We start from the raw sequence: 16327 nt of genomic DNA, 5'->3' as shown, positions 1-16327 counted from the left end.
TATTTAAAGAATGACTCTTACCATTAGAAGACACTGAATTTTATATATGGAGATGTATTAGACAGAGATCACTTATTTGCTGAAAATAGCACCTTCCAACCCTCTTTACCCTGTGCCTTTTTGGTAACGTCTCTGTCCCCACTTCAATCACAGAAATGGCCTAATGGCTCAAACTGGCCCAAAGTTTCCCATCCTCTGGCCACAGTGATTGGTTCATAGACGGGAATGCAACTTAGACTCATCGGTTTTGTCTGGGCTTTAGCTGGTTGGAGCTAGCTAGACCATTTTCTTTTGTTTCTGGTCAGGAGATATAAAGTTGGGTTCTTTGAAAAACAAGTAAGCACAGCTCCACATGACACAAAATGAAATAAACTGAAGTTACCCCTCTACTTGCTTCTCTTCCATCCTCCATCATATGGCAAGAATCTGTATCCTTTGTTTTAAGATCCCAAGCATCATGCATGTGTCTAGTAAATGCCCAGCAAATGTGGGATGGATGAATGAAGGAGTAAAAGAACAGGCACTTCTGATTCCAAGTATTTCCTATAAGTCAAAGAACAACAGGGAAAATTTCAAATGTTCTCTCTTTTTTAATTACTGAGGATTATTGAGGCCAACTAAAGAACATGATTAATTACTATTTCAATGATATTATGTTCCCAATTTTGCCCTCTTCTTCTTCCTTTCTGTTTTACTGTGGGAATAAAGCTCAAGGTCAGGCCCCGAGAGGCACACAGTTCCCCTTACCTGTCAGCAGAAAGAAGCCCTGCTCTCAGGATGATCCCCAAGAGGAATGCTTTTTCACCTCTGTCTCTCTGTTGCTCCTTGTGTGATGGTCTGATGGTGAAACCACTGACAGCCTTGACTCCCTACTTTGTGGCCTATAGCTTTCTCACCAAGAAAATGGTGCACAGCCAGATTTTAAGTTACTAGCTGCAATGATATATCTCCTTGTAAATTATTTCTTTATTTCCTGATGATTTTGCTGTTCATGATGTAGGACCTTGGGAAAAATCAATAACTGAGTGCTCCTCAAACTTTAAAGAGAATTACCCAAGGATCTTGTTAAATTCCAGACTTTTTCCAGTAGGTCTGGGATGGGGTCTGAAATACTGTATTTCTAAGAAGTTCCCACTGATGTGACTGGCTTACCCATCAAACTTTGAGTAAGAAAGACATGGCCATTTTGTGCCTCAATCTTCTTAATTGTCATCTTTGGATAATAACCTCCCCCCTGATGATTTCCCAGGGTTTAAGAATTGACACATATGGGGGCGCCTGGGTGGCTCAGTTGCTTAAGCGCCTGCCTTCGGCTCAGGTCATGATCCCAGGGTCCTAGGATCAAGCCCCGCATCGGGCTCCCTGCTCTGCGGGAAGCCTGCTTCTCTCTCTCCCGCTCCCCCTGCTTGTGCTCTCTCTCTCTCTCTGTGTCAAATAAATAAATAAATCTTAAAAAAAAAAAAATTGACATATGATGTAAATAAAAGGATTAAAATTCACAATTCACAATACAAATCTAAAGTTTATGCTCATTTTGACTGCTTTTGTAATCACCTTAGTTTAGCTATTCACAACACCAAGAGTCAATGCTGTAGGGAAGATAGTAGAGTAAGAGGATCCTGAGCTCACTTCATACCACAGACATACCAGAGCAACAGTTATGTCTATACAACTAACCCTGAAAATGACCTAAAGATTGGCAGAACAGATCTTCCACAGCTAGTTATAGATAGAAGACCGCATTGGAAAGGGTAACAGGGGTGGAGACACAGTTGGGAACTAAAGCCCCAGCACAACTAACCATAAATGAGAAGGACATCACAGACATGGAGAAGCAAGGGAATCAGACCCCATACTGACCACCCCTGGCACTAGGGACCCACACTGAGAAGACAAGTGCCCATAACATCTGGCTTTGAAAATCAGTAAGGCTTACCTCCATGAGTTTTAAAAATCAGTGGGCTGAATTGTGGGACAGCTGGAGGGCAATAGGAAACCAAGTCCCTGCTCCTAAAGAGCCAGCATACTAAATAACTCAACTGAAGACACAGCACAGAAGCAGCAGTTTGAAGAGCTCTTAGAGTATATGTGAAGACTTATTGATTACTCTTAGAATATGTGCCAGAGGGGCAGGGATCTGCAGATTTCTCTGAGAACAAAAGCGCTAGCTGGGCACCATTTTTCTTCCTTCCCCTAGCCTAGATAGCCAGATGCTTATAAGAGTCAGTGCTAATAGCGCTACCCTGCTAGCACTGCATGCTCCACCCTGACATTTCCCTGTGTACCTATCCCACCCTACCCACCAGCCTCAGCAGGTGTCCTTTCAAAAGTCCCTGCTCCACCACACCCAACAGGCAGCCCCAGTCACAGTGGTACCACTCCAAAGTGATTCTTGCCCTGTGAAGAAGGAGGGGAGATAACCCCACACACCAGTGTACCCAAAATTTATGCAGTCAGGCCTCTTAGCTGGCTGCATGAGAGCAAGCTCTGACCTTCAGTTTACCAGCAGCTGTGCCAGAGAGGCTAATTGCAGATAGCTAGGCTAAGTATGAGCTCTGCTCACCAATGAGCCTGTGGCACCTGGAGCTAGGCTGCTCAAAAGTATGGAGAGCAAACCCTACTCACTGCACCCACAGCAGGCAAAGCAAGTTATTGCAGTTTGCTGAGCTAAAGGTAATCACAGCTCAGCCACAGAATAGAAGGACACATTTGGAGTGCCTGAATCTGGTGACCAGGGAAGATAGTGCTACAGAGCACTACAAGACCTCTTCTACATAAGGCTACTACTTTCAAGGCCAGGAGATGTAGTTGACCCACCTAATATATAGAAACAAACACAGAGAGTTAAACAAAATGAGGAGACAGAATATGTCCCAAATGAAAGATCAAGATGAAATCACAGCAAAAGAGCTAAATGAAATGGAAATAAGCAATATGCCCTTTAAAAAGTTTAAAGTAATTGTCATAAAAATACTCACTGGACTTGAGAAAAGAGTGGATGAACTCAGTGAGAACTTTAACAAAGAGAAAATATTTTTAAAAAGTCAGAGCTGAGGAATACAATAACTGAATAAACAATACACTGGAGAAAATAAACAACACATTAGAGAATATAGGAGAGTGAGTCAGCAGCCTGGAGAACAGGGTAATGAAAAGCAAAAAGCAAAAAGAATAATAAAATATGAGAATAGGTTAAGGGAATTCTGGGACATCATCAAGCATAATAATATTTGCATTATAGAGATTCTGGAAGGCAAAATGAGAGAGAAGGGGGCAGAAAACTTATTTTAAGAAATAATAACTGAAAACTTTCCTAATCTGGGGAAGGAAACAGACATCCAGGTCCAGGAAGGACTGAGAGCCTCTAATAAGATTACCCCAATGAGGTCCACACCAAGACACAAAATAAATAAAATGGAAAAAAATAAAGATAAACAGAGAATTTTAAAAGCAGTAAGAGAAAAGAGAATCATTACATACAAGGGAAATCCCCTAAGGCTATCAGCTGATTTTTCACCAGAAATTTTCCAGGCCAGAAGAGAAAGGCATGATATATTCAAAGTGCTAAAAGGGGGAAAAAAAACCCCTATAACCCAAAATATTTTACTAGCAAGGTTATCATTCAGAATTGAAGGAGGAACAGATAGAGTTTTCCAGACAAACAAAAGTTAAAGTAGTTCATCATCACTAAACCAACCTTACAAAAAATGTTAAAGGGAATTCTTTAAGTGGAAGGAAGGGTCCATAACTGGAAATAAGAAAATTATGAAAGGAAAAAAAATTAACAGGTAAAAGCAAAACATATAATAAAGGTAATAGATCAATCACTTATAAAGCCAATATGGAGGTTAACACACAGAAGCAGTAAATCAGTTATATCTACAAAAATTAGAGAAGGGATACACAAAATAAAAAGATGTAAAATATGACATCATATACATAAAATGTGAAGGGAGAGTAAAAATTTTGTGCTTTTAATATGTGTTCAAACTTATGCAACTATCAATTATTAGAGACTGCTATACACATAGGATGTTGCATATGAACCCAATGGTAACCACAAATCAAAAACCTGTAATAGCTACATAAAAAATAAAGAAAAAGGATTCCAGACATAACACTAAGAAAAGGTATCAAAACACAAGGGAAGGGAGCAAGAGAGGAAAAGAACAGAGAAGAACTACAAAAACAACCAGAAAACATTTAACAAAGTAGAAATGTACACATACCTATCAGTAATCACTTTAAATATAAATGAACTAAATGCTCCTACAAAAAGACATAGGGTGACTGAGTATTAAAAAAACATAAAATAAAACAAGACTCATCTATATGCTGCCTAAAAGAGACTCACTTCAGACCTAAAGACACACACAGACTGAAAATGAAAAGATGGAAAAATATCATGCAAATGGAAGCCAAAAACAAAAAAAAGCTGGGTTAGTAATACTTATATCAGACAAAATAGACTTTAAAACAGACTGTAGCAAGTGACAAAGAAAGGCATTGCATAATGATAAAAGATCAATCCAATAGGAGAATATAACTATTCTAAATATCTATGCATTCAATATTGCAGCACCTAAATACGTAAAAGAAATTTTAACTGACATAAAGGGGAAAATTGACGGTAATACAATAACAATAGGAGACTTTAACACCCCACTTACATCAATGGATAGATCTCCAGACAGAAAATCAATAAGGAAACAGTGGCTTTGAACAGCAAATCAGACCAGGGGGACCTAACAGATATATATAGAACATTCCATCCCAAAATAGCAGAATACACATTCTTTACAAGAATACATGAAACATTCTACAAAACAGATAACATATTAGATCACAAAACAAATCTCAATAAATTTAAGATTGAAATAATATTGAGCATCTTTTCTGACCACAACAGTATGAAATTAGAAATCAATTCCAAGAAAAAAATGGAAAGACCATAAACACAAGGGGCTAGACAACATGATACTAAACAATCAATAGATGAAAAGGGAAATCAAAGAAGAAATAAAAGGCAGAGCAAGATGGCGGAGGAGTAGGAGACCTGGATTTCGTCTCCTCTCAGGAATTCAGCTGGATAGGGATCAAACCATTCTGAACACCTACAAACTCAACAGGAGATCGAAGAAAAGAATAGCAACAACTCTCTGAACAGAAAAGCGACCACTTTCTGGAAGGTCTTTTCTGATTTGTTTAGAGTATATTTTCTGGGGACGTTGTTACCCTGCTAGCATTTTGTTCTCTCATTCATCTATTCTCCTCTGCACAAAATGACAAGACGGAAAAAATCACCTCAACAAAAAGAACAAGAGGTAGTACCAACTGCCAGGGACCTACTCAATACAGACATTAGTACGATGTCAGACCTAGAGTTCAGAATCATCACTTTAAAGATACTAGCTGGGCTTGAAAAAAGCATGGAAGTTATTAGAGAAACCCTTTCTGGAGAAGTAAAAGAACTAAAATCTAACCAAGTAGAAATCAAAAAGGCTATTAATGAGGTGCAATCAAATATGGGGGCGCTAATTGCTGGGATAAATGAGGCAGAAGAGAGAATCAGTGAGATAGAAGACCAAATGATGGAAAATAAAGACGCTGAGAAAAAGAGAGATAAACAACTACTGGATCACAAGGGCAGATATCGAGAGATAAGCGATACCATAAGACGAAACAACATTAGAATAATTGGGATCCCAGAAGAAGAAGAAAGAGAGAGAGGGGCAGAAGGTATATTGGAGCAAATTATAGCAGAGAACTTCCCTAATTTGGGGAAGGAAACAGGCATCAAAATCCAAGAAGCACAGAGAACCCCTCTCAAAATCAATAAAAAGAGGTCAACACCCCGACATCTAATAGTAAAACTTATGAGTCTCAGAGCCTAAGAGAAAATCCTGAAAGCAGCTCGGGAGAAGAGATATGTAACCTACAATGGTAGAAACATTAGATTGGCAACAGACCTATCCACAGAGACCTGGCAGGCCAGAAAGGACTGGCAGGACATATTCAGAGCACTAAATGAGAAAAATATGCAGCCAAGAATACTATATCCAGCTAGGCTGTCATTGAAAATTGAAGGAGAGATAAAAAGCTTCCAGGGCAAACAAAAACTAAAGGAATTTGCAAACACGAAACCAGCCCTACAAGAAATCTTGAAAGGGGTCCTCTAAGCGAAGAGAGAGCCTAAAAGCAACATAGACCAGAAAGGAACACAGACAATATACAGTAACAGTAACCTTGCAGGCAATACAATGGCACTAAATTCCTATCTTTCAATAGTTACCCTGAATGTAAATGGGCTAAATGCCCCAATCAAAAGACACAGGCTATCAGATTGGATTAAAAAACAAGACCCATCGATATGCTGTCTGCAAGAGACTCATTTGAGACCCAAAGACACCCCCAGATTGAAAGTGAGGGGGTGGAAAACCATTTACCATGTTAATGGACACCAGAAGAAAGTTGGGGTGGCAATCCTTATATCAGACAAATTAGATTTTAAACCAAAGACTGTAATAAGAGATGAGGAAGGACACTATATCCTACTTAAAGGGTCTATTCAACAAGAAGATCTAACAATTGTAAATATCTATGCCCCTAATATGGGAGCAGCCAATTATATAAGGCAATTAATAACAAAAGCAAAGAAACACATCGACAACAATACAATAATAGTGGGGGACTTTAACACCCCCCTCACTGAAATGGACAGATCATCTAAGCAAAAGATCAACAAGGAAATAAAGACTTTAAATGACACACTGGACCAAATGGACTTCACAGACATATTCAGAACATTCCATCCCACAGCAACGGAATACACATTCTTCTCTAGTGCCCATGGAACATTCTTCAGAATAGATCACATCCTAGGTCATAAATCAGGTCTCAACCGGTACCAGAAGATTGGGATCATCCCCTGCATATTTTCAGAACACAATGCTTTGAAACTAGAACTCAATCACAAGAGGAAAGTCGGAAAGAACTCAAATACATGGAGGCTAAAGAGCATCCTACTGAAGAATGAATGGGTCAACCAGGAAATTAAAGAAGAATTAAAAAAATTCATGGAAACCAATGAAAATGAAAACACAACTATTCAAAATCTTTGGGATGCAGCAAAGGCAGTCCTAAGAGGAAAGTATATAGCAATACAAGCCTTTCTCAAGAAACAAGAAAGGTCTCAAGTACACAAACTAACACTACACTTAAAGGAGATAGAGAAAAAACAGCAAATAAAGCCTAAACCCAGCAGGAGAAGAGAAATAATAAAGATCAGAGCAGAAATCAATGAAATACAAACCAAAAGAACAGTAGAACAGATCAATGAAACTAGGAGCTGGTTCTTTGAAAGAATTAACAAGATTGATAAACCCCGGGCCAGACCTATCAAAAAGAAAAGAGAAATGACCTAAATCAACAAAATCATGAATGAAAGAGGAGAGATCACAACCAACACCAAAGAAATACAAACAATTATAAGAACATATTATGAGCAACTTTATACCAGCAAATTAGATAACCTGGAAGAAATGGATGCATTCCTAGAGATGTATCAACTACCAATACTGAACCAGGAAGAAATAGAAAACCTGAACAGACCTATAACCACTAAGGAAATAGAAGCAGTCATCAAAAATCTCCCAAAACACAAAAGCCCAGGGCCAGATGGCTGCCCAGGGGAATTCTACCAAACATTTCAAGAAGACTTCATACCTATTCTTCTGAAACTGTTCCAAAAAATAGAAATGGAAGGAAAACTTCCAAACTCATTTTATGAGGCCACCATTACCTTGATCCCCAAACCAGACAAAGACCCCATCAAAAAGGAGGATTACAGACCAATATCCCTGATGAACATGGATGCAAAAATTCTCACCAAAATACTGGCCAATAGGATCCAACAGTACATTAAAAGGATTATTCACCACGACCAAGTGGGATTTATCCCTGGGCTGCAAGGTTGGTTCAACATCCGCAAATCAATCAATGTGATACAATACATTAACAAAAGAAAGAACAAGAATCATATGATCCTCTCAATCGATGCAGAAAAAGCATTTGACAAAGTACAGCATCCTTTCTTGATCAAAATTCTTCAGAGTATAGGCATAGAGGGTACATACCTCAATATCATAAAAGCCATCTATGGAAAACCTACAGCGAATATCATTCTCAATGGGGAAAAACTGAGAGCTCTCCCCCTAAGGTCAGGAACACGGCAGGGATGTCCACTATCACCACTGCTATTCAACATAGTATTGGAAGTCCTAGCCACAGCAATCAGACAACAAAAAGAAATAAAAGGCATCCAAATTGGCAAAGAAGAAGTCAAACTCTCACTCTTTGCAGATGATATGATACTTTATGTGGAAAACCCAAAAGACTCCACCCCAAAACTGCTAGAACTCATACAGGAATTCAGTCAAGTGGCAGGATATAAAATCAATGCACAGAAGTCAGTGGCATTCCTATACACCAACAACAAGACAGAAGAAAGAGAAATTAAGGAGTTGATCCCATTTACAATTGCACCCCAAACCATAAGATACCTAGGAATAAATCTAACCAAAGAGGCAAAGGATCTGTACTCAGAAAACTATAAAATACTCATGAAAGAAATTGAGGAAGACACAAAGAAATGGAAAAACATTCCATGCTCATGGATTGGAAGAACAAATATTGTGAAGATGTCAATGCTACCTAGAGCAATCTACACATTCAATGCAATCCCCATCAAAATACCATCCACTTTTTTCAAAGAAATGGAACAAATAATCCTCAAATTTGCATGGAACCAGAAAAGACCCCGCATAGCCAGAGGAATGTTGAAAAAGAAAAGCAAAGCTGGCGGCATCACAATTCCGGACTTCCAGCTCTACTACAAAGCTGTCATCATCAAGACAGTATGGTACTGGCACAGAAACAGGCACATAGATCAATGGAACAGAATAGAGAGCCCAGAAATGGACCCTCAACTCTATGGTCAACTAATCTTTGACAAGGCAGGAAAGAATGTCCAATGGTAAAAAGACAGTCTCTTCAACAAATGGTGTTGGGAAAATTGGACAGCCACATGCAGAGGAATGAAACTGGACCATTTCCTTACACCACACACAAAAATAGACTCCAAAGGGTTGAAAGACCTCAATGTGAGACAGGAGTCCTTCAAAATCCTAAAGGAGAACACAGGCAGCAACCTCTTCGACCTCAGCCGCAGCAACTTCTTCCTAGAAACATCGCCAAAGGCAAGGGAAGCAAGGGCAAAAATGAACTATTGGGACTTCATGAAGATAAAAAGCTTTTGCACAGCAAAGGAAATAGTCAACAAAACCAAAAGACAACTGACAGAATAGGAGAAGATATTTGCAAATGACATATCAGATAAAGGGCTAGTATCCAAAATCTATAAAGAACTCATCAAACTCAACACCAAAAGAACAAAGAATCCAATCAAGAAATGGGCAGAAGACATGAACAGACATTTTTCCAAAGAAGACATCCAAATGGCCAACAGACACATGAAAAAGTGCTCAATATTGTTCAGCATCAGGGAAATCCAAATCAAAACCTCAATGAGATACCACCTCACACTAGTCAGAATGGCTAAAATTAACAAGTCAGGAAATGACAGATGTTGGCGGGGATGCGGAGAAAGGGGAACCCTCCTACACTGTTGGTGGGAATGCAAGCTGGTGCAGGCACTCTGGAAAACAGTATGGAGGTTCCTCAAAAACTTGAAAATAGAGCTACCATATGATCCAGCAATTGCACTCCTGGGTATTTACCCCAAAGATACAAAAGTAGGGATCCAAAAGGGTACGTGCACCCCGATGTTTATAGCAGCAATGTCCACAATAGCCAAACTGTGGAAAGAGCCAAGATGTCCATCAACAGATGAATGGATAAAGAAGAAGTGGTATATATATACAATGGAATATTATGCAGCCACGAAAAGGAATGAGATCTTGCCATTTGCAACAATGTGGTTGGAACTGGAGGGTATTATGCTGAGCGAAATAAGTCAAACAGAGAAAGACATGTATCATATGACCTCACTGGTATGAGGAATTCTTAATCTCAGGAAACAAACTGAGGGTTGCTGGAGTGGGGGGTGGGGTGGGAGGGATGGGGTGACTGGGTGATGGACACTGGGGAGGGTATGTGCTCTGGTAAGTGCTGTGAATTGTGCAAGACTGTTGAATCTCAGATCTGAACCTCTGAAACAAATAATGCAATATATGTTAAGAAAGAAAAAAAAAAAGAAGAAGAATGTAGCAGGAGGGGAAGAATGAAGGGGGGGAAATCGGAGGGGTAGATGAACCATGAGAGACGATGGACTCTGAAAAACAAACTGAGGGTTCTAGAGGGGAGAGGGGTGGGAGGATGGTTTAGCCTGGTGATGGGTATTGAGGAGCGCACGTTCTGCATGGAGTACTGGGTGTTATGCACAAACAATGAATCATGGAACACTATATCTAAAACTAATGATGTAATGTACGGGGATTAAGATAACAATAAAAAAATTTTAAAAAAAAAGAAGAAATAAAAAAATACATGTAGACAAAAATCTTTGGGTCCCAAATCTTTGAGACACAGCAAAAGCCTTTCTAAGAGGAAAGTTATAGCAATAGAGGCCTACCTCAAGAAATAAGGAAAATCTCAAATAAGTGACCTAACCTTACACCTCAAGGAACTAGAAAAAGAAGATCAAAGTCCAAAGCCATTAGATGGAAGGATATAATAAAGATTAGATTGGAAATAAATGGAGAATGAAAAATAAATAGAAAAGATCAATGAAACCAAGACCTGGTTCCTTGAAAAGATAAATAAGTTTTATAAACTGTTTGCCAAATTCATCAAGAAAAAAAGAGAGAGGACTCAAATAAAATCAGAAATGGGGGCGCCTGGGTGGCTCAGTCGGTTAAGCGGTTGCCTTCGGCTCAGGTCATGATCCCGGGGTCCTGAGATCGAGCCCCGCATCGGGCTCCCTGCTCGGTGGGGAGCCTGCTTCTCCCTCTCCCTCTGCCTGCCTCTCTGCCTACTTGTTCTCTCTCTCTCTCTGTCAAATAAATAAATAAATAAAATCTTTAAAAAAAGATAAAATAAAATTAGAAATGAAGGCGGAGTAATAACAATGGACACCATAGAAATACAAAGAATTATGAGAATATTATGAAAACTTATATGCCAACAAATTGGACAAGCTGGAAGAAATGGATAAATTCCTAGAAACATATGATCTTCCAAAACTGAATCAGAGAGAAACAGAAAATTTGAATGGCTTGATTCTAGTAACAAAATTGAATTGGTAATCAAAAAACTCTTAACAAACAAAAGTTCAGGACAAGATGGATTCACAGGTGAATTCCAGCAAATGTTTAAAGAGTTAACACCTATTCTCTTGAAACTATTCCAAAAAAATTAGAAAGGAAGGAAAACTTCCAAATTCATTCCATGACACCAGCATTACCTTGATGCCCAAACCAGACAAAGACACTAAAAACAAACACACCCCAAAACAAAACAAAAACTATAGACCAATATCTCTGATGAACATAGATACAAAAAACTTCAACAAAATATTAGTGAAGCAAATTCAATAATATATTAAAAGGATCATTCACCACAATCGAATGAGATTTATTCCAGGGATGCAAGAGTGGTTCAATATTCACAAATCAACCACTGTGATACATCACATTAACAAGAGAAAGGATAACAGATATATGATCATCTCAATAGATGCAGAAAAAGCATTCAATAAAATATAACATCCATTCATGATAAAAATCCTCCACAAAGTGGGTTTAGAAGGAACATACCTCATAATAATAAAGGCCATATATAAAAAAAACTCACAGCTAACATCATACTGAATGGTAAAAAACTGAAAGCTTTTCCACTAAAATCAGGAAACTGCAGGGAGGGGAGAGGAGCTGGAGGTTGAATCAATCACCAATGGCCAATGATTTAATCAATCAATCATATCTATGTAATGAAGCCTTCATAAAAAACCAAAAGGAAAGTGTTTGAATAGGGTTGGTAAATGTGTGGAGATTCAGGGACAGTGATGTGTCTGGGGAGGGCATGGGAGCTCTGCACCCTTTCCCACATACCTTGATCTATGCATCTCTTCCATCTGGCTATTCCTGAGTTATATCCTTTTATAATAAACTGGTAATCTAGTAAGTAAAATGTTTCTCTGCATTCTGTAAGCCATTCTAGCAAATTAATCAAAACTGAGGAGGGTTGGGTGCCTGGGTAGCTCCGTGGGTTAAGCGTCTGCCTTCAGCTCAGGTCATGATCCTAGGGTCCTGGGATCGAGTCCCGCATTGGGCTCCCTCTTCAGCGGGTCTGCTTCTCCCTCTCCCTCTGCCCCTCCCCCCTGCTCGTGCGCACTCTCTCTCTTTCACTCTCTCTCTCAAATAAATAAATAAAGTCTTAAAAAAAAAAAAACTGAGGAGGGGGTCTTAGGAAACTCTGATTTATAGCCAGAGATTAAATCACAAGGTAGAGATTAAGTCACATAGGTAATATATGGGAAAGCCTGTCTTTAAACCTTGACTGGTCTGATTTCATAAACATTTGCAGCTGACTAGTAGGGGGGTACACACAAACTGACCACATATCTTAGAGGATTGAATTTCTTCCTCCAACACTTAGTGCCTACCAGTTGAAGGCTGGGGGTGGGACGGGTGGGGGGTATCTTTTAGTGCTCCTCAGTGCCACAGTCAGTTATTCAGTTCTTTGATGATTCACCATTCCCTCCAAGCCATGTGGGCTAGGCTTAAGTCTTCCTTGATATATGAGAATACTTGGAATTCAGTCTTTAATTTTAAGACCACAGCTCTTCCCACAGAGCCCCCAAATTCCATGTTGATATATGCATTAAAAATAGCTCTTTTTTAGGGAAGGTTAGCACATAATGGTATTGGCAAAATTAGACTTGACCAATAACTGCTCCACAGCTCCTATATGCACACACACACGTGTGTGTGCACTTACATCTGTACATGTATACACACACGCACACACATGCACATATACCCACATTGTAGTTCACCTTAACTAAGCCCTAAGCTGTAGAGGTGGTGGCAGAGTTCTCAAATGTTACTGTAAAATCTCTCTCTCCCCCAAATAAAATATTACTTAAGCACTTTTTCTGTAGGACTAGGTGATCCTGAAACAAGGTACTGACCCTGACTTACCTGAGGCATGTAAATTCAGTCCTGCTTGGCTTCTGTAGTCTCTGGAAGATGCACTCAGTCACCTGGGCACCTGGAGTCTAAGGAATCTGGCCCATAGCCATGCCTAGGGGCTGTCCACCAGGAGATGTGACTTTTTGGGTCCACTGCTCCATATGCCAGACTATAGACCAGTGCTGGTTCCTAATGGAATGCTCACCAATCCCTGGCTACAGGAGAAAAACAAAATAAACAAGCAGTTAATTTTTCATAATATAAAATATATTCAATTTAAAGGGGGTATTTTTTCCCTCCTGGGATTATATCCTTTTCATTTTTTGTTGTTAAAAGGTCTTTTCCCTTTGTGAAATGATGGTTCTAGTAGGTAGTATTCATTTTTTGAAATATCCTTACATTGCAAAGGAAATACCAATCCTCTCCCATTCCTCCATTAAAATAATATTATTGACCCATGAAATATAAAAATCTGGGAAACACGGTCTCACCTACCCATGAGGAGGAGGAGGAAAAAGAGAATGAGGAGGAGGCCTTAGAGACTTTACATTAGTTTAGCAGGGCTGTCTGCTAAAATATGAGGAGGAGGGTGGACAAGGGTAAGACACTGACAGAGAAGATGCCATGTTCTAACTGCTGTGATGAGCACCTGTATATTCATTATCTTTCTCCACTTTTAGAGAAACTTCTAAGGAAGTTTGTATTATCTCTGTTTCACAGATTAGTAAACCAAAGCACAAAAATTAAAATGAGTTGACCAAGGTGACATAACTGATAGTGACAAAGTTCTAACTTGTACCCAAGCCTAAAGTTTTGGTTTACTCCACTGAAAAGTGACACTGCCAAGTGTAGTCCATTAAATCTCAACAGCCTGACTGAACGGCTTGCTGCCATGTTGGTGCACTGCTACAGTATGTGGCAAGAGCTCTAGGATATAACCCCTTTGACATGCTTGTATTTACTCACATTGGAATCACTCTGGGTTGAGGACACTGAAGAGCTCTGTAAAATTCCATCAGCTATAATTTACCTTGCTTTTTTGACACTAGTGTTGTTAGTTGTTTTTAATTCCAAGGAATGAGTCCTTAATTGGATCTGTCTTCCTCTTTGCCAGAGTCAATTAAGGGGAATATTTCAGAGAAAAAAGTCACCAATTAAAATGCACAGGAACATGGGATGTTTCTAGGTATTAAATGCCACAAATAAATTTCATTCTAAATTGTTCATAATCACAGTTTAGAGATCTCTAGAGGATGAGATCTCTGAGCATTTAGAATCCTTAATCTAAGTTAAGAAATCTTTGACACCAATTCTCATTTAATGAAATGACTGCATTTGCATAGTGCTATTTTGCTAAAAAGAGAACTGTGGCATTGCAAAGTAAGATTAATTTTGCATATTGACATAAAGGGCAAAGCCTAGGTCTCCCAAGAGATATAGGGCAAATCCAATAATGCTGAATACAAGGGAATGAATGCAAAATATTCATTCACTCATGATTTGTTCAACAAATTCATGGAAAATGAAATTGAGGGATTATGCTATTATATTATTTGGGATCCCAGATAAGGGACAGTTGATTCAATTCGGAATTGGGGAATTATCAGGGGAGTTTGCCTGGAGAAGGTAATACCTAAAATGAATACTAAAGAATAAGAAGGAACCAGTTAAAATGGGGAAAGGTGGACAAATGTAGAGAGGTGAGGACAAAATGTTGCAGGAACTTCAACCAATTCAGCGTAACACAAGTCAAAGCTGGACTAGGTCTGGTGGGTACCCAGGGCAAGGTGATAATGTAGTGCCTTTCTTTAAGAACATGCTCCTCTCAGGGAAATCCAAATCAAAACCTCAATGAGATACCACCTCACACCAGTCAGAATGATTAAAATTAACAAGTCAGGAAATGACAGATGTTGCCAAGAATGAGGAGAAAGGGGAACCCTCCTACACTGTTGGTGAGAATGCAAGCTGGTGCAACCACTCTGGAAAACAGTATGGAGGTTCCTCAAAAAGTTGAAAATAGAGCTACTCTATGACTTAGCAATTGCACTACTGGGTATTTACCCCAAAGATACAAAGTAGTGATCCAAAGGGGTACATGCACCCCAATGTTTATAGCAGCAATGTCCACAATAGCCAAACTATGGAAAGAGCCAAGATGTCCATTGACAGAAGAATGGATAAAGAAGATTTGGTGTATATATATATATATATATATATATATATATATATATATATATATATAATGGAATATTATGCAGCCATCACACACACACGCAAAAACAACAAAAAACGAAATCTTGCCATTTGCAACAACATGGATAGAACTAGAAGGTATATGCTAAGCGAAATAAGTCAATCAGAGAAAGACAAGTATCATATGATCTCACTGATATGAGGAATTCTTAATCTCAGGAAACAAACTGAGGGTTGCTGGAGTGGTGGGGATGAGAGGGATGGGGTGGCAGGGTGATAGCTATTGGGGAGACTATGTGCTATGCTGAGTGCTGTGAATTGTGTAAGACTGATGAATCACAGACCTGTACCTCTGAAACAAATAATACATCATATGTTAAAAAGAAAAAAAGAAGAAGATAGTAGGAAGGGAAAAATGAAGGGGGGGAAATCAGAGGGGGAGACGAACCATGAGAGACTATGGACTCTGAGAAACAAACTGAGGGTCTTAGAGGGGAGGGCGGTGGCAGGATGAGTTGGCCCAGTGATGGGTATTAAGGAGGGCAGATATTGAATGGAACACTGGGTGTTATACGCAAACTATGAATCATGGAACACTACATCAAAAACTAATGGTGTAATGTATGGTGACTAACATAACATAATAAAATTAAATTTAAAGAAAGAACATGCTCCTTTTATTTAGTGGTGATAAGGAGAAAATGATTTTTAATTAATAAATCATTCATATCTCTCTTTATGTTAAAAATAAGGCATTTATAGATAAGGATTCAACAAAATATTTTAATTTATATGGACTCACCAGAAAGAACCTTTTTTTAAATAGAACTTTTTTTTTAAAGATTTTATTTATTTATTTGACAGAGAGAGACACAGCAAGAGAGGGAACACAAGCAGGGGGAGTGGGAGGAGAAGCAGGC

Source organism: Phoca vitulina, unplaced genomic scaffold (genome assembly GCF_004348235.1).
Source record: "Phoca vitulina isolate PV1807 unplaced genomic scaffold, GSC_HSeal_1.0 scaffold101, whole genome shotgun sequence".
NCBI lineage: Eukaryota > Metazoa > Chordata > Mammalia > Carnivora > Phocidae > Phoca > Phoca vitulina.
This window is presented reverse-complemented; position numbering follows the sequence as displayed.